The sequence below is a fragment of the Lactuca virosa genome, chromosome 9 (genome assembly GCF_052849685.1).
Source record: "Lactuca virosa cultivar CGN04683 chromosome 9, Lactuca_virosa_CGN04683_v6, whole genome shotgun sequence".
Taxonomy (NCBI): Eukaryota; Viridiplantae; Streptophyta; class Magnoliopsida; order Asterales; family Asteraceae; genus Lactuca; species Lactuca virosa.
The window spans coordinates 196,547,168-196,566,198 of NC_136434.1; positions in this window are offsets into that span (position 1 = coordinate 196,547,168).

The following is a 19,031-nucleotide window of genomic DNA, read 5'->3' on the forward strand; positions in this document are numbered from 1 at the left end:
TCTGGTATGGACTGTCACTATTGCAACGGAGCCAATCATTTAGCAAATGATTGTATACTTCGAAAGAAAGATGAGAAGAAGAATAGAGTGAAGGATGAGGCATATTATGTAGAGAGGTTGGAAGAAGTACGTACGAAGGCGAAAAATCTGTCATTAGTGTAAGTGAGTGTAAGTTCGGAAATGATTAAAAGGGATGTAGATCACTAGTGTAAGTGAGTGTAAGTTCTGTTTATGCTTATGTTTCTGTATTGACGATGACATCCCAATGGTTTAAGTGAATAAAATACATTTCTTCGGAAATGATTTGATAATATAATTATCATGTTTTTATGGGAACAAATTCCGTAACACTTTTTAAAAGGATTACTCTGATTTTATTTTAAAAAGCATAAACGAAATCGGTCTTTTCTGGCTGAGAAATTAGGGGATGTCATAGTTGGTATCAGAGCATTAGTTTAAGCGAACTAAGAAATTGTAGGATTTCTAGACTTAAACTTAGAATGCTAAGTGATGATTGTGAGATGAGTGTCTACCATATTTTAGACACGAGCACTAGTTTATTTTAGGAAGGATGCCTAAAATGCTTTTATGTGCTAAATGTTTTGTGTTATAGCTATAATGATGCTATTATTTGTTCGGATCTATTGTCTGTTGCCGACCGGATCTGGAAACCTTATGTGTGTAGGATTCTAAGCGTATGATTACGAGATTAGAACTAACATGTAAACGTTTCAAAGTGATAAGGAGATTTATACGTCTATCGTAAATAAAGCTTTCCTATCTTAAATTCTCGCCCGGTACACCGAACGCCTGCTTGGGTGTACAAAACATTATGGTGAAGACTCGTAGAGAATTGAGTAGATGGAGGAAATGAAAAGGTTATGATAGTGAATGATACCTATCAGAAGATATCATAAGAGTGGTATCTTGCCTTTAGAATATGTCTAATAAAATAACGGAACATTTAGAGGGATACGGTACGTCTGAAGTACACCTCCGATTGGCAGGATGATGAATGGTCGGTGTAATTCTTGAAGTTGTCCCATCGTCTGGAATTTCCATCACCAACCAAGTTGAAGTAGAATTGATGATTGAAGATACGCGTGGAAGAAGTCCTAGTAGAGTCTAGGAAAATTCTATGATTAATTGGACACATTCGTATGTGTTAAATTGTTTTGTGATTTTAGGACTTGGGGACTGCGAGACAATACTTGGGACGAGTATGAGTAGGTGTGAATAGTAGTAGAGATCTATACTACTGGAAGCACATGACTCACGCTTGGATCAGGGAAAGTCACAAGGTTACCAAGAAACTAGTGATTGATTCCGTTTTATTCGGATATGTCATTACCTTTGTTTCGGTAATGACTAGTAAGTTGGTTGTTATTCCGACCCTAGTGGTCATATCAAATAGAGTCCGACTACAATGAGGTTGTTACATGGTTCGGAGGACCAAGTTCGATGTAGCATCTGACTAAAGTCAGAAGGTTGAAATTAATGCGATCGATAGCATCGCGCTCGTTGTTAATGAAGCTTGTAGCTGGAAATGCTATATGCTAAAATGTGATTATATCACATTAAGATACGAACGAAGGTATAATCCATTCTGGAATTTGACTCAAAGAGACTTGAGTCTAGACGTTGCATCATCCGATGAAGGTCATTAGAACATGACTCGTCGATCTGTTACGATAGATAAGGGGAAGTACTTATCCTAAGAAGAAGAAGGAGTCCTGAGTAAAGATTTATTTTGTAACTTGTAGGTTACGATTGAAAGTCCAACCTAGTACGAAGAGCAGGTGTAAGATAGAGCATTATGGTTATTACTTAGGATGGAAAGATAACGTATGGAATCATTATACAAGTCCTATTTTCGTTGATGATTCCGGGACGTAATCATCCTAAGGGGGAGATAATTGTAACGCCCGTAAATCCGGGCTAGTCAATTTAGAGACGATAAGCATCAAAAATGACTTTTTGATGGAAGATTATTTAGAAGGATTAATCTTAACCAAGATGTAGTATATGTCTCAAGGTTTCTGGATATATAAAGAATGACGAAATCCGAGTTATAACGAAGAAGTTATGACCTGTCGAAGTTTCGCGACAAACCGGCACGGTGCCGAATGTCGTAAAAAGTGAGTTTTTGATAAACTACCTTTTAGCCTTAGTGATCAAAACGAAACTCGTAGTATTCGTTAAACCGAGAAGTTCGATAAAAAGAACGCCAAAATCTGACTTCGTATGAGAAAGTTATGATTTTTCGAAGTTTCAGCTTAGCAGTAGACAGCTAAAAACTCGAATTTTAGATCGAGTAATTTTTAGCCGACACAACCTAAACGAGAATCGAAGGTCTCATCATTAGTAGCACAACGGTAAAAAGTCTGACGAAAACGGACGTCGGATGAAGAAGTTATGAATTTTTAACGGATTTCCTGTCCCGGTCTGTTAAAAATAATAATATAAAAATTAAAATCAAAATTAGCCGACGAAGTCTAAACGGAAGTTGTAGAGCGTAATTTTACCTACGCGTGCATATAAAGAACGTCAAAAACGGAGCTCGTTTGCGAAAGTTATGGATTTTAGAAGTTTTGGCGCGAAAACCGAGAAATTTCGCATAGATAAGCTTCACCCGGAAATGCCACGTCACCCTCGCTGCATGCTTGCCACGTGTCCGAACTGCTGAGTCACCGGAGGCCAGCTGGCGAGGCGTGTCATGTTCTTCGCGAGTCCGAGGTTCGGTCCAATAGGAGGCTGCCCCGTGTCCGATCTCGGTGTGTCATCAGCAACGTGTCCGAACCGAGGTGCTGTCCGAAGCGGTCCAACCAGAAGCCTCCAGCGAGGCCCTCGCATGCACAGCCATGTGCGAGCCCACGTGCGAGCCTTCCCTGCAAACCCTCGGATCTACGACACGTGGCTTCTTCTCATCCGTCCGATCAGCAGCTTCGGACCCTATAAATAGGAGGGTGCGAACCCTCCCGGCTAAAGTTAGAAAATTGGCAATTTTGGCCCCCTTTTCAATATTTTAGCCATTTTCGCTTCCCCCGATGCCCCGAGATCATTTCCAATGCCCGGAATACGCCACGGAGTGCCCGAGAAATTTATTTTTTCGGTTTCGAAGCCCGACCCTCGCAGAGCCCGGTTTCTCAATAAAACTCCCGGTTTTATTAGAAACGATCATTCTAGGCAACGAAGTGTTGCCCGATTATCGTTAAAACAAGTGAGCGTGTAGTCACTTTCATCTTACACATAAATATGAAGTATTTTATATAAAATACGTGATATGTGTATATATGTTGTTTGTTTATTTGAGATGGATGTTGAATGAATGTTTTATACATGTTTAAAATGATTTAAAATGTATATGTATTTTATCTTCAAATATGTTGGGTAAAACATGGGTAGATAAATTATGAGGGATAAAAGTACAGTATAGATGTATGTTGGTAGCTATGAATTTAGTACAGTATAGATGTACGTTGGTAGCTACGGATTTAGTATGTTGGCAGCTATGGACTTAGTGCCTGTTGTATAAACCTTAGCGACGATGTGACTTCGTGCCTATTAGATAAACCCTGGCGATTATGAGAGGTAGTGCCTATTAGATAAACCCTGGCGACTATGAGACGTAGTGCCTATTGTATAAACCCTGGCGACTATGAGACGTAGTGCCTATTGTATAAACCCTGGCGACTATGAGACGTAGTGCCTATTGTATAAACCTTAACGACTATGAGACGTAGTGCCTATTGTATAAACCCCGGCGACTATGTGACGTAGTGCTTGTTGTATGAAACTTGGGCAGCGATGGACTTCGTGCCTATTCCTTAGGATGAATCCTTAGGAATGAGTGAGATTTGATTCTTAGGGTAAATCTTTAAGAAATAAATAAGATAATGGGGATTGGGTAATTGGGTTGATTGTTTGATGTTTGAGCATAATAAATTATTTATTGTGGGTTGAAAACCCTATATGCTCACCAGGCTCCCAAGCTTGACCCACTCAGTTTGTTTGTATCACAAGTATCGATACGAAGTTACTTTACACTGAGAGATTAAAAGAGATGTAGATCACTAGTGTAAGTGAGTGTAGGTTCTGTTTATGCTTATGTTTCTGTATTAACGATGACATCCCAATGGTTTAAGTGAATAAAATACATTTCTTCAGAAATGATTTGATAATATAATTATCATGTTTTTATGGGAACAAATTCCACAACACCTTTTAAAAGGATTACTCTGATTTTATTTTAAAAAGCATAAACGAAATCGGTATTTTCTGGCCGAGAAATTAGGGGATGTCTCATACGCCCTGCATACGAGGCTACGCCCCCGCGTAGTTGGCCGCCTCGTTGTACGCCCAACGTACCGAGGACTTACGCCCCGCGTTGTGAGCTGCTTCGGACCCCTATAAAATGGATGTGAGGCCGCCGTATTTATGTTACCAATTTCTCATTTCCTTTCACTCTAAAACCCCTTTTAGCCCACTTTTTAACCCCTGAAGTCCCGGTATCAATCCCAACACCCGAAGCAAGTCCTAACGGCCCGAAGTTCCCGAGAAAATTATATTTTCAAGTTGAAACTCTGCCCGTGTAAGGCCGGTTTTCAACTAAATTCCCCGGTTTCGTCGCAGAAAGTCATATTTAGAGCCGAAGTGCTGCTCAAATTAAATTTCTAACCCCCGGTTATTTCAAGGTGAGTTTAATATATAAGAACAATTGTATGTTATGTGTTATATGTGCTATGTGCTTTTCAGTGTTATTATTTCGGGTTATTTTCCCGTGTTATTTTATTCGCTATTTTTAATAGCAAAGAAATACCTTTGACCATGTGATTAGTGAAAGGACTTAGATTCACATTGGTACTGGTATGTAGCCTCTGGCCATGTAGAACATGTCTCCGTAAGAGAATGATTTCTATTCTATGGTATTGGCAGATGGTTAGACAGGGCTATAAGCCTGAAATCTACCAAAATGTTTAAATCAGAAAGTGTATGTCTTTTGTGCCATTTGGGCCGAAGCTTTATTGATCGTATATCTTTGTATCAAATCATTGATTTATATGGAAAGTTTGTCTCATGATTCACATATGCCTTTGTTGTTCCTTGTTCCTCTTTGCTTCTGTCATATTGAAGTATATATATGGCATAACGTTATATTTTATCTATTATTGAACTCACTAAGCGTCACCGCTTACCCCTCTCAATGTTTAACAAATTTGCCGGAGATAAGTAACCAGTATAATCGTATACTGTTGGACAATAGTTTTTACAATAGTTTTTACAATCGTATACTGTTGGACAATAGTTTTTACAATCGCTTACCCCTCTTAATGTTTAACAATAGTTTTTACTATTACTTTTGTATTTCAGTTTATGTTTGTATAAAATTACAATATCCTGGATAGTTATGTAAAATATTAAAACATAGTCGGTTTGTATCCAATCTTTTGTACTCACTTTATCAATGTAAGATATTGTTTTATAAATAGGCATGTAGCATGTTTTGGAGTAACAACTGTCAAGTACGAAAGTATGGGTCTTTCAATCATGGTATCAGAGCGGTGGTTTAAGTGAACTAAATTCCACGGATTGGTATTTAGACTTAAACCGTTAGAAGTTCAATATATGAACGGATTCATTAGGAGTATATGGATACAAACCATAGGAAAGACTTAAGTAAAGTATTAGGTAATAATACAAACCATAGGAAACGAAGTGCTGCCTGATTATCATCAAATCATGTGAGTGTGTAGTCACTTTCATCTTACACCTAGATATGAAGTATTTTCTATAAAATACGTGCTATGTGTAATTATATTAATTGTTTATTTGAGGTGACTGTTGAATAGATGTTTTATACAAGTTTTAAACTGTATATGTATTTTATCTACAAATATGTTGGGTAGAACATGGTAGACAAAATAGTCGATGTGTGTTAAAATGGCGAGAGGCCTCGATGTTGTTGTTGTTGTTGTTGTTGTTTTAGTCGTCTAGCGGAGTATAGATGACGACCACGGACCTTTCTAGACAGTCCAGTGGAACACTAGCAGGTTCGCAACATGTAGGTGTTGGTGAACTATATGTTCATTGGCGTACTCCATCCCCCTCATGGTTGCCTTCAGGACATGTATGGCTGAGGAGTCCCCTTAGCAGTAGTGTCCATCCCAATGATATTCCTTAGGCTAGGTCCCTTGTGATAGGTGTTTAGGGACGTAAAGTGAGGATAACGGGAATGGGTAATCAGGGTTATTGTTGATTGGTGAACTTAATAAGTTTATTATTATTGTGGGTTGAAAACCCTTATGCTCACCAGGCTCCCAAGCCTGACCCACTCAGCTTTTTATGTTACAGGTAGTGGACCCCGAGCATAGTCGGATGATGATGAGAGATTTTTGGATTATAGGCCAGTAGTTGTAAATAACTGTTGTAAGGCTTATAATGTCTTGTTTATGCTTTTGATCTTTATCGGAACATGACATCCCGAGGTTTTGATATAAAAGGAACTTATATATTTCTTAAAGAAAGGTTTTGATAAACTTCTATCATGTTTTGTTTTGGGGACCAATTCCGCAACATCTTTTAAAAGGATTTCTTTGATTTTATTTTAAAAGCATAAATTAAATCGGTCTTTTCTGGACGAGAAATTAGGGGATGTCACAGTTGGTATCAGAGCATTAGTTTAAGCGAACTAGGAAATTGTAGGATTTCTAGACTTAAACTTAGAATGCTAAGTGATGATTGTGAGATGAGTGTCTACCATATTTTAGGCACGAGCACTAGTTTATTTTAGGAAAGGTGCCGAAAATTCTTTTATGTGCTAAATGCTATATGTTTGCCATATATGCCATTATTTGTTCGGATCTATGGTCTGTTGCCGACCGGATCTGGAAACCTTATGTGTGTAGGATTCTAAGCGTACGATTATGATATTAGAACTAACATGTAAACGTTTCGGAGCGATAAGGGAATTGAAATATCTATCAAGGATAAAGACCTAAATTCGCCTTATTCGGTATCTAGATTATAATGGCAAGAACTCGAAGTGGAGCGGGAAATGCAAACAGAAACCAACAACCTCAACTTCAAGTGGTGGAACAGGTGCCTATAGTAGGAGCTGCACCAGAACCCATCACCATGGCTGGAGTACGAGCCATGATTCAGACCATGATGGCTGAACAAAGGGAGGAATTGAGGCAAATGTTACTGAACAACAGGGATGAACCTTCAGTTCCTGTTGAACAACCTGAATTAAATGACGATCGATCTGAAGAAGGAAACAACAGTAGATCTGTTGGTCATAGTGAACCGCTTGTGGTTGGGAGAAATAACCACGAGGATAGAGTGGAGAGAAGTGGGTGCAAGTATAAGGACTTTATGACTTGCAAGCCATCAACCTTCACTGGAAAAGAAGATCCCGTCGGAGTAATGGATTGGATCTCGGAAATGGAATTGGCTTTCATGACTTGTGGTTGCCAAGGCAAGTTACAAACCACATTTACAGTACGTCAGTTCAGGGGTAGTGCTGCTCGTTGGTGGAACACTCTGGGGAAAACCCTAAGCCCTAATGAGCCACTGCAACTGACTTGGGCAAAATTCTTGGTGCACTTCAAGCGCAAGTACTGCTCGGCCCAAAACGTGCTTGAGCTAGAAAACCAATTTTTGACGTTGAAGAAAGGAAGTATGACCGTTGATGAATACACAAATAACTTCACAGACAAAATGGAGTTTGCTTTGCGTATTGTCCCAGATGAGCTGACCAAAATTGACAGGTACGCAAAGGGACTTCCATGGGAGTATGCAGTGCCAGTACGTCAGGCACTAACTTTGGAGGCAGCTGTCTGGGCTGCCAAGTCTGTTATAAAGGGGAGAGCCGCCAGCAAGGTTGAAGTTGGCGAAAAGAGAAAGTTTGAGGGAACTTCAGGTTCCAATAAAAAGAACAAGTTCTCGAAGACTGGATCGAGAAAATTCGGAGGAGGAACCGAAGCCAAGTGGTGTGACAAGTATAAGAAGAAGCATGCTGGGAAATGCAGCGTGGAAGTCACTTGTTACAAATGTGGAAAGCCAGGGCATTATGCCAATAACTGCACCTTCAATAAGAACGTTTGTTTTGGGTGCAATGAAGAAGGGCATATTTTGAAGGATTGCCCGAAGAAGAAGGATGCAGCAAAGCCCAATCTTCCACTAAAGCCGAAGGCGAGAGCCTTTCAGATGACACTTGAAGCTGCGAAAGAAGAAATCGATGTCGCTTCAGGTACCTTTCTCGTAAACGAATTGCCTGCCCAAATTTTGTTTGATTCTAGAGCCAATTACTCCATTATTTCGCATGAATTTGGTAGAAAACTAGCTTTGCCTGTTGATAGACTAGTTAATGCTTTATTAGTCGAGATTGCTAGTGGCAAGTTTGTACCCGTTAGCCATCGTATGAAAAACATCTTCATTGACTTGAATGGGAATAAGTTCCACGAGGAACTATTACCTATCGAGTTAAATGGATTCGACATAGTTTTAGGAATGGATTGGCTTAGCGCCAATGATGCCGAAATATTGTGTAGGAAGAAGATAGTAAAAGTAAACCCGCCAGGGAAAGAGTCGTTTATGGTGTATGGAGACAAACGCAGAGTAAACTCTAGAATCATTTCCCTAATGAAATCCAGAAAGTGTTTGGCCAAGGGATGTACATCATATCTAGCGTTCGTGATCGATGCTAAGAAGGAAAAGAAGGATGTGTAGAATATTCCGGTGGTGTGTGACTATCCGGAAGTCTTTCCCGAAGATCATCCCGGATTTCCCCCTGATCGACAAGTAGAATTCCGTATCGACTTGTTACCAGGAACGACGCCAATAGCAAAAGCAGAGTATCGATTAGCACCAACAGAGATGAAAGAGCTTGTGACACAACTTTAGGAGTTATTGGACAAAGGTTTTATTCGACCTAGTTCATCACCCTGGGGAGCTCCGGTGTTATTCGTAAAGAAGAAAGACGGGAGCATGAGAATGTGCATCGATTACAGAGAGTTGATTAAGGCAACAATAAAGAACAAGTACCCATTGCCGAGGATCGATGACATGTTCGATCAGTTTCAAGGTTCGAGCTATTTTTCAAAGAACGATCTTAGGTCAGGATACCATCAACTAAAGGTGAGAGAGCAGGATATTGAAAAGACTGCGTTCAGAACAAGATATGGACACTATGAATTTTTGGTTATGTCGTTCGGACTAACCAATGCTCCAGCAGCTTTCATGGATTTGATGAACAGGGTTTGTAAACCATACCTTGATAAATCCTTGATAGTATTCATAGATGATATCTTGATTTATTCGAAAAGAAAGCAGGAGCATGACAAGCATCTGCGTGAAGTGCTAAAAGTTCTGAAAAAGGAGAAGTTGTATGCAAAGTTCTCCAAATGTGAATTTTGGATTCAAGAAGTCCAATTTTTGGGTCATGTGGTTAACCAATAAGGGATAATGGTTGACCCAGCGAAGATTCAAGCTGTGATGAAGTGGGAACAACTAAAAAGTCCTACAGAGATACGAAGCTTTTTAGGATTAGCCGGATATTATCGCCGATTTATCCAAGGGTTTTCTTCGATTGCTATGCCATTAACAGCTTTGACCCACAAAGGAGCTACTTATACTTGGAATGAGAAGCATAAGGAAGCCTTTGAGAAGTTAAAGAAGAGATTGTGTGAAGCACCGATTCTTTCGTTACCTGAAGGAGTTGATGACTTCGCAGTTTATAGTGATGCCTCTAGAGTTGGGTTAGGTTGTGTTCTGACCCAAAGGGATAAGGTGATAGTGTATGCATCGAGGCAATTGAAAGAGCATGAAAAGAACTACCCCACTCATGATCTGGAGTTGGCAGCGGTAGTATTCGCCTTAAAGATATGGAGGCACTATCTTTATGGTACTAAATGCAAACTTTTCACTGATCATAAGAGTCTTCAATATCTCTTTAATCAGAAGGAATTGAACATGAGGCAATGGCGCTGGCTAGAGTTACTCAAGGACTACGACTGTGAGATACTTTACCACCCTGGTAAAGCAAATGTTGTTGCTGATGCTCTCAGTCGGAAGGTAAATCTTGAAAAGAAAAGGCCAAGAGCATTGAGAATTGAAGTTGTCTCGACAATTGTGGAAAGTATAAAGAAAGCTCAGGAGGAAGCTTTAGAGAAAAATGACCGAAAGGAGGAACGTTTGGGTAAAACGTTGGTGTTTGATACAAACGGTCAAGGACTGAAGGTATTCAAAGATAGGATTTGGGTACCTAAGACGGGAGGAGTAAGAGATCTTCTAATGGAAGAAGCTCACAAGACCATGTACTCGATTCATCCCGGCAGTACAAAAATTTATAGGGATCTAAAACCCTATTACTGGTGGCCGACGATGAAGCTCGATGTTGCTAAGTATGTGGCCGAGCGTGTAACATGTGCTAGGGTTAAGGCACAACATCAGAAACCGTATGGGAGTTTAGAACCTTTGCCTGTACCCATGGGAAAGTTGGAAGACATCACCACGGATTTTGTGACTAAACTGCCCAGAACAAGGAACGGTCACGACATGATTTGGGTGGTCGTTGATCGGTTCACTAAGAGTGCACATTTCATAGCAGCCAACGAGAAATGGTCTATGGATAAACTTGCGAATTCTTACGTGAAGGAAATTTTGAGGCTTCACGGTGTTCCGTTAACGATTGTATCTGATCGTGACAGCCGTTTTACCTCAAGGTTTTGGAGGAGTCTACAAGAGGAATTGGGTACCAAGTTGTGTTTGAGTACAGCTTACCATCCGCAAAATGATGGTCAAAGCGAACGAACAATTCAAACGTTGGAGGATATGCTGAGAGCATGTACCCTGGAATTCCAAGGTAACTGGGATGAACACTTACCTCTAGTAGAATTTTCCTATAATAACAGTTTCCACTCCAGCATCAAGATGTCACCTTATCACGCTTTGTATGGAGAAAAGTGTCGAACGCCGTCATATTGGCTGGAAGCTGGGAAAAATCAGTTTATGGGACCTGAAATAGTCAATCAGACCACTGAAAAGTTGAAAGTGATTAGGGAAAGGATGTTAGCAGCTCAAGATCGACAAAAGAGCTATGCTGACAAGAAAAGACAACCGATATCATTCGAAATTGGAGATTCGGTTTTACTTAAAGTCTCGCCGTGGAAGGGACTTATAAGATTTGGTAAAAGGGGAAAATTGAGTCCAAGGTTTATTCGACCATTTAAAGTTCTTCAGAGGATCGGGAATCAAGCTTACAAGCTAGAATTACCGGAAGAACTGGAGGGTATTCATAATACGTTTCATGTGTGTTATTTGAGAAGGTTCACGGGAGACGTGCCTGACATAATTCCCATTTTTGAAATAAGGTTGGATGAAAACAAGAGGTTAATTGAAGAACTTGAGGCAATCGTTGACCGTAAGATTAAGAAGTTGCGACGCAAGATGGTCTATTTAGTTCTTGTGCGTTGGAAACATACGAATGGGCCAAATCTCACTTGGGAAACGGAGAGTGACATGATGAGTCGCTACCCGCAGTTGTTTGTTGATGTATGATTCCGGGGACGGAATCATCCTAAGGGGGAGAGAATTGTAACGCTCGTGTTTCTAGGCTAGACATTAATATATATATATATACATATATATATATATATATATATATATATATATATATATATATATATATATATATATATATATATATATATAGTCTAGGTTAACCTTTGTAACTCATTTTGAAGAAATGATAAGGAATTATGTGAATATTATGTGAATTATGAGTTTTATGCTTAATTACTAGGATTTAATTAATGAAGAATAAAAATGAGTGTCGAAAATAAATATTAGATAAAGCTGATATCTATTAAGAAAGTTGTAGTGGTTGTGACAAGGATTACGGATATATAAAGAATACCGAAATCCGAGTTATAACGAAGAAGTTATGACCTGTCGAAGTTTCGCGACAAAACTGGCACGGTGCCGAATGACGTAAAAAGTTAGTTTTTGATAAACTACATTTTATCCTTAGTGATCTAAACAAAAGTCGTAGTGTTCGTCAAACCGAGAGTATGTATAAAAAGAACGCCCAAATCTGACTTCGTATGAGGAAGTTATGATTTTTCTATGTTTCAGCTTAGCAGTAGACAGCTAAAAACTCGAATTTAGATCGAGTGATTTTTAGCCGACACAACCTAAACGAGAATCGAAGGTCTCGTCAATAGTAGTACGACGGTAAAAAGACAGACGAAAACGGACGTCGCATGAAGAAGTTATGAATTTTTAACGGATTTCCTCTCCCGGTCTGTTAAAAAATAATAACATAAAAATTAAAGTAAAAATTATTCAACGAAGTCTAAACGAAAGTTATAGAGCGTAATTGTACCTACGCGTGCATATAAAGAACGTCAAAAACGGAGCTCGTATGCGTAAGTTATGGATTTTAGAAGTTTTTGCACAAAAATCGAGAAAATTCGCATAGTCATGCTTCGGCCACGCCACCTTCGCTCCATGCGTGCCGCATGTCCGAAATTGCTGAGTCATCCGAAGCCGTGGCACATCCGAGGAGTGACGTGTGTGCAGCCTCGTCCGAGCGTCGCACCAACTGCCGCATGTCCGACCTTCGCACCACCTGTCTCCCTTCCCTCTTGCTTCGGATCCGAACCTCGGACCTAAACTTCGGTCCAATCAGAGGTCAGCAGCTGGACCCTCGCATGTGCGAGCCATGTGCCTGACCTTCGCTGCTGCTGCCACCGGCCTTCGCTGACTCACCCTTCTCGGCCGACCTTCGGACCTCGCCTATAAATACAAGGCTTGCGAAACCTCCCGGGTATATTTTGGAAAATTGTCATTTTACACCCCTAAACCCATATTTCTTCCATTCCAACTTCCCCCAAAGCCCCGATATTATACCAAACACCCGAAACACGTCCCGAAGTGCCCGAGAAGCCCGAGAAATTTATCTTTTTCGTTTTGAAGCCCAACCCTCGCAGAGCCCGGTCTCTCAATAAAACTCCCGGTTTTATTAGAAACGATCATTTTACGAAACGAAGTGCTGCCCGATTATCATTAAATCAAGTGAGTGTGTAGTCACTTTCATCTTACACCTAGATATGAAGTATTTTCTATAAAATACGTGCTATGTGTAATTATATTAAGTGTTTATTTGAGGTGGCTGTTGAATAGATGTTTTATACAAGTTTTAAAATGTATATGTATTTTATCTACAAATATGTTGGGTAGAACATGGGTAGACGAAATAGTCGATGTGTGTTAAAATGGTGAGAGTCCTCGATGTTTTTGTTGTTGTTGTCGTCTAGCGGAGTATAGACGACGACCACGGACCTTTCTAGACAGTCCAGTGGAACACTAGCAGGTTCGCAACTTGTAGGTGTTGGTGAACTATATGTTCATTGGCGTACTCCATCCCCCTCATGGTTGCCTTTAGGACATGTATGGCTGAGGAGTCCCCTTAGCAGTAGTGTCCATCCCGATGATATTCCTTAGGCTAGGTCCCTTGTGATAGGTGTTTAGGGACGTAAAGTGAGGATAACGGGAATGGGTAATCAGGTTTATTGTTGATTGGTGAACTTAATAAGTTTATTATTATTGTGGGTTGAAAACCCTATATGCTCACCAGGCTCCCAAGCCTGACCCACTCAGCTTTTTATGTTACAGGTAGTGGACCCCGAGCATAGTCGGATGATGATGAGAGATTTTTGGATTATAGGCCAGTAGTTGTAAATAACTGTTGTAAGGCTTATAATGTCTTGTTTATGCTTTTGATCTGTATCGAAACATGACATCCCGAGGTTTTAATATAAAAGGAAATTATATATTTCTTAAAGAAAGGTTTTGATAAACTTCTATCATGTTTTGTTTTGGGGACCAATTCCGCAACATCTTTTAAAAGGATTTCTCTGATTTTATTTTAAAAGCATAAATTAAATCGGTCTTTTCTGGCTGAGAAATTAGGGGATGTCACATTAATCCCATTGTTGCTCTTACCTGGATCCAGAACACAGAGAAAGTGTTTCGTATTTCTTATGTGGATAATGAAGACAAGGCTAATTATGCTTCTGCTATGCTCGTCGAAGAAGCCTTGGTCTGGTGGGAAGCAACATATGAAGCTTTCAACGAGTATGACCAGGAGAATTTATCCTAGGAGATGTTCAAAACTCGTTTGCTAGAGAAGTATTGTCCTCTAGACATGAGGAGGAGATTGGATAAAGAGTTTCTGGAGCTTAAGCAAGAAGGAATGACCGTGAATGTGTATGAAACTCAATTCAATCAAAGAGCACAGTTTGCCGCAAAGTATATCCCAACTGAAGACGATAAAATTCAGTTATTCTTGGATAGACTGCGGTATGAGATCCGCGATTTCGTAGCTAATCGGGATGTTCTGTCCTTTGACAAAGCTGTTCAGTATGCTCGAAAGCGTGAGCATGACTTAGAAATACGTGGTGCTGCTTTTTCTGTTCCAAAGCATCCACGTATCGATCAAACTATTCCTGTTTCCCCTATTCCACCAGCTCGATCTGTTCAATCTGATTCTAATACAAGAGAGCAATCTCAGAGCGCCATTCGTGGTCGCGGTAGATCACAATCTTTTTCTCTTCAGTCGCCATCATGTATAAAATGTGGAAAGAATCACCAGGGCCAATGCAGAACAGAAAAAGAGGTGACATGTTATGGATGTGGAGAAATGGGTCACATAAAGCTTGTTTGTCCAATGAAGAGTGTTACATGCTTTGCTTGTGGTGTTACCGGCCACATGAAGCGTTTCTGTCATACTCTTACTAGTCAAATGGCGGAAGTCAAGCTTCCATTCAACAACCAAGGAATACTCCAAAGGAGGAGGTGCCAATAGCTAAAGGCCATGCATTCCAAATTACCACAGAACAGGCACGCGAGGACCCGAATGTTGTGACGGGTACATTTCTTGTCAAATTTTAGACCTGCCCACATCTTATTTGATTCTGGTGCCTCAAATTCTTTTGTGTCTCATGAATTTGCGCATTCTTTTCAAATTGCTTACTATGCACTCGTGAAACCATTTCACGTAGATACCATAGGAAGTGTATCATTACTTGCTGGTAAAGTCCATAGAGATTTTGTCATGGAAACTGAAGGTTATAGTTTTCTTGTTCACCTCATTCCCAACTTCTTGCCCAACTTTGATAATATTCTCGGCATGGAATGGTTGTTAAAGAACACACTCAGGCATGAAAAGTTTCTTTGTGATTTTGAATGGCGACTTGGAAACTGCAAGACAATACCTGGGACGAGTATGAGTAGGTGTGAATAGTAGTAGAGGCCTATACTACTGGAAGTACAGGACTCATACTTAGATCAGGGAAAGTCACAAGGTTACCAAGAAGCTAGTAATCGATTCCGTTTTTTGTTCGAGTATGTCATTACCTTCGTTTCGGTGATGACTAAGAAGATGATTTTCGTTCAGACCTAAATGGTCCTAAAGAATCGAGTCCGACTAATATAGATCTGTGAAGTGAATTGATTGGTTCAGAGAACCATTTCTCGTGTAGTGACGAAATTTCAGTCAGAGAATTGAAGAAGGAGATGGTCAGATGGAGAAAAAAATCCAAACAGTAGAAGATATGCTTTGTGCATATATCTTGGAGTTGGTGAGCGTCAAGTGGAAACACCATCGAGGCCCAAATTATAATTAGGAAAATAAGAATGAGATAAGAGCGAAATATTTCTAGTCATTTTTATCGTTATGATTTCGGGGACGAAATCCTCAAAAGGAGGAGATATTTGTAACATACACGTTTTGAAATCGTGTTTTAAGTAAATAATATTATGAAATATTATATAATTATGAGTAATGAGTTCTAACGGATAGTTTTTACTAGAAATGAAGTAAAACTATGTTTAGAATCAATCGGAAAATATTGTAAGTCTTATGAGATTCCAATTAAAAGACAAATATCGAAATTTAACAAAAATATAAAATTTGAAATAAGTAAAATTTTATTATTAAAAGTTCTAGATAATCTCATTAGAAACATGTAGGCGAAACCTCATCGAAATCCGAGTTATAACGAAGAAGTTATGACCAATCGAAGATCCGCAACAAAACGGCAAACACTATTCAACGTAAAAAGTAAGTTTTTGATAAACTACTTTTTAGCCTTAGTAATCTAAATGAAAGTCGTAGTATTCGTTAAACCGAGAAGTTCGATAAAAAGAACGCCAAAATCTGACTTCGTATGAGGAAGTTATGATTTTTTCTAAGTTTCGGCTTAGTAGTAGACAGCTAAAAACTCGACTTTTTAGATCGAGTGATTTTTAGCCGAAACAATCTAAACGAGAATGGAATGTCTCGTCAATAGTAGTACAACGGTAAAAAAGACTGACGAAAACGGACGTCGGAAGAAGAAGTTATGAATTTTTAACGGACTTTTCCTGTCCCGGCCCGTTAAAAATTTAATAATAAAAATGATATCAAAATTAGCCGATAGAGTCTAAATAAAAGTTGTAGAGTATATTCTCGCCTACGCGTGCATCTAAAGAACGTCAAAAACAGAGCTCGTACGCAAAAGATATGAATTTTTGAAGTTATTAAATAAAAATAAATGAAAAATCGAAATATTATCCGGAGCCGTACGCCCCGCGTACGAGCCTACGTGCAGCGTACGTGTGCGATCTGGAATCAGCCACGTCTCTCACTCTTTGCCCTATGTACCACGTCCGATCCCGGAAACCGAACAAGAGACACATCGCATGTACGCCCTGCGTACGAGGCTACGCCCCGCGTAGTTGGCCGCCTTGCTGTACGCCCAGCGTACCGAGGACTTACGCCCCGCGTAGTGAGCTGCTTCGGACCCCTATAAAATGGATGCGAGGCTGCCATATTTATGTTACAAATTTCTCATTTCCTTTCACTCTAAAACCCCTTTTAGCCCACTTTTTAACCCCTGAAGTCCCGGTATCATTCCCGACACCCGAAGCAAGTCCCGACGCCCCGAAGTTCCCGAGAAAATTATATTTTCAAGTTGAAAATATGCCCGTGTAAGGCCGGTTTTCAACTAAATTCCCCGGTTTCGTCGCAGAAAGTCATATTTAGAGCCGAAGTGCTGCTCAAATTAAATTTCTAACCCCCGGTTATTTCAAGGTGAGTTTAATATATAGGAACAATTGTATGTTATGTGTTATATGTGCTATGTGCTTTTCAGTGTTATTATTCCGGGTTATTTTCCCGGGTTATTTTATTCGCTATTTTTAATAGCAAAGAAATACCTTTGACCATGTGATCAGTGAAAGGACTTAGATTCACATTGGTACTGGTATGTAGCCTCTGGCCATGTAGAACTGTTGGATTTTGTTATAATACAACATCCTATGGTGCACATACAACCCTAAATACCTTGGATCTATGTTTTCACTAATTATACATGCAAATGGTTTCCAAGGCATTAAACCTATAACTAGCATGCATTTGACATAAACCATATAATATACTAGTTAGGGAAACATACCTTTTATGTGGCTTGAAGTCTTGATGTATTTGGCCTTAAGAGCTTAGCACCAATAGTATGAAATCCCTCAAATGGAATCACAACACACCTAGGACAAAGGTGGCTCTTGAGAGAGAATTCCATGCACCAAAACACCTCCATATTTCTCTAAGAAAAGAAGTGGTGATTTTGGCTATGGAGTAACCTATTTATATGTAGGATTCCAAGGGTCATGCGTATAACCCATAATCCATACCCATGGGTTTTATGATCCATGGTTCATGTGGCCCAACTCTTTATGTATCCATACATAAACTTGGTCCAACATGGATCATAAGCCCAACACATATAAATATAACTAATTATCATAATTAGTCCCCATAGATTTAATTAGTCTCTTTTGATCACTAAATTAATTCCAAATTAATTATTGATCGATACTAATTAAAACATATGATTTCATATTAATATATTATAACTTATAATATATTAATAAACCATAAATAACCTTCTCTCAAAAGTCCATCCTAACAAATTGTCCTGATGATATGCAACCCAAATGGACCATGCTACTCTCGGGTCAAGTACATACCAATAATAGTTATGGGCTTAGACATCTAATCCAACAGTCTCCCACATGGATAAGTCTAAAACTATTATTGCAAGTACGACTTCATAACCCGACTAGCAATCGTAGCTCTTAAAGCCGCTGTCGAACTCTGAACAAATCAATGACGCGTCCATTAGATAAGGGATCATATATTCCTCCATTCTAGATATCATATGGACTGAGACATGGATTATAATCATTCTCTCTGTCCATTTGTTGTTTCCCGATTTCCGATTAATGACGACCGACTAATTGAACAAATCAAATCAGTCTAGGCTTGGCCAAGCACTTAGGGTGTCATCACTAAATCATCGAGGGGCCCACAGATATCGCTTTTATCCCTTTAAGGGTAAAAGGAATGGATAAACTTCGACTCATATGGCTTGTTCTACTACTTGTTGAATCATACACAAAGACACGTTTTATAACATCGAGTTACCAATGCGTTTTCGTGCAATCAATGTATAACCAACTCATAGTAACAACTCATATCTCTAGGTTTGAAGAATATAAGATATTATCGTCTCATGATTCACTCGTGATAGAATCCATGAAGTGATTCGAATGAGCGTGGGTTGAATCCAATACTCAGAACTTACGAGCACTCATGAATGTTGCAGCAACTCTTGCTATGTCCACTACCTTGGACATCTACAAACCCGATTCATGACAGTCTTGCCTTAATACCTACTTCCAACGTAGTATCGACTGTGGATGGTTTGAATAACTTAGTAATTCGAGAAGAACGACATAGTTATTCTGGAAGTCAAAACATGCAAAGTGAAACACAATAATAATTGAATCCAATATGGTCTCAAAACTTATGAATATAAATAAAACACCTTTTATTTATCACCATATGATTACACATTATTCATTGTATACCGTTTCAAATTATCAACTTTATACTTGAATTAAAACACTAGTTGTCCCATGCTCCA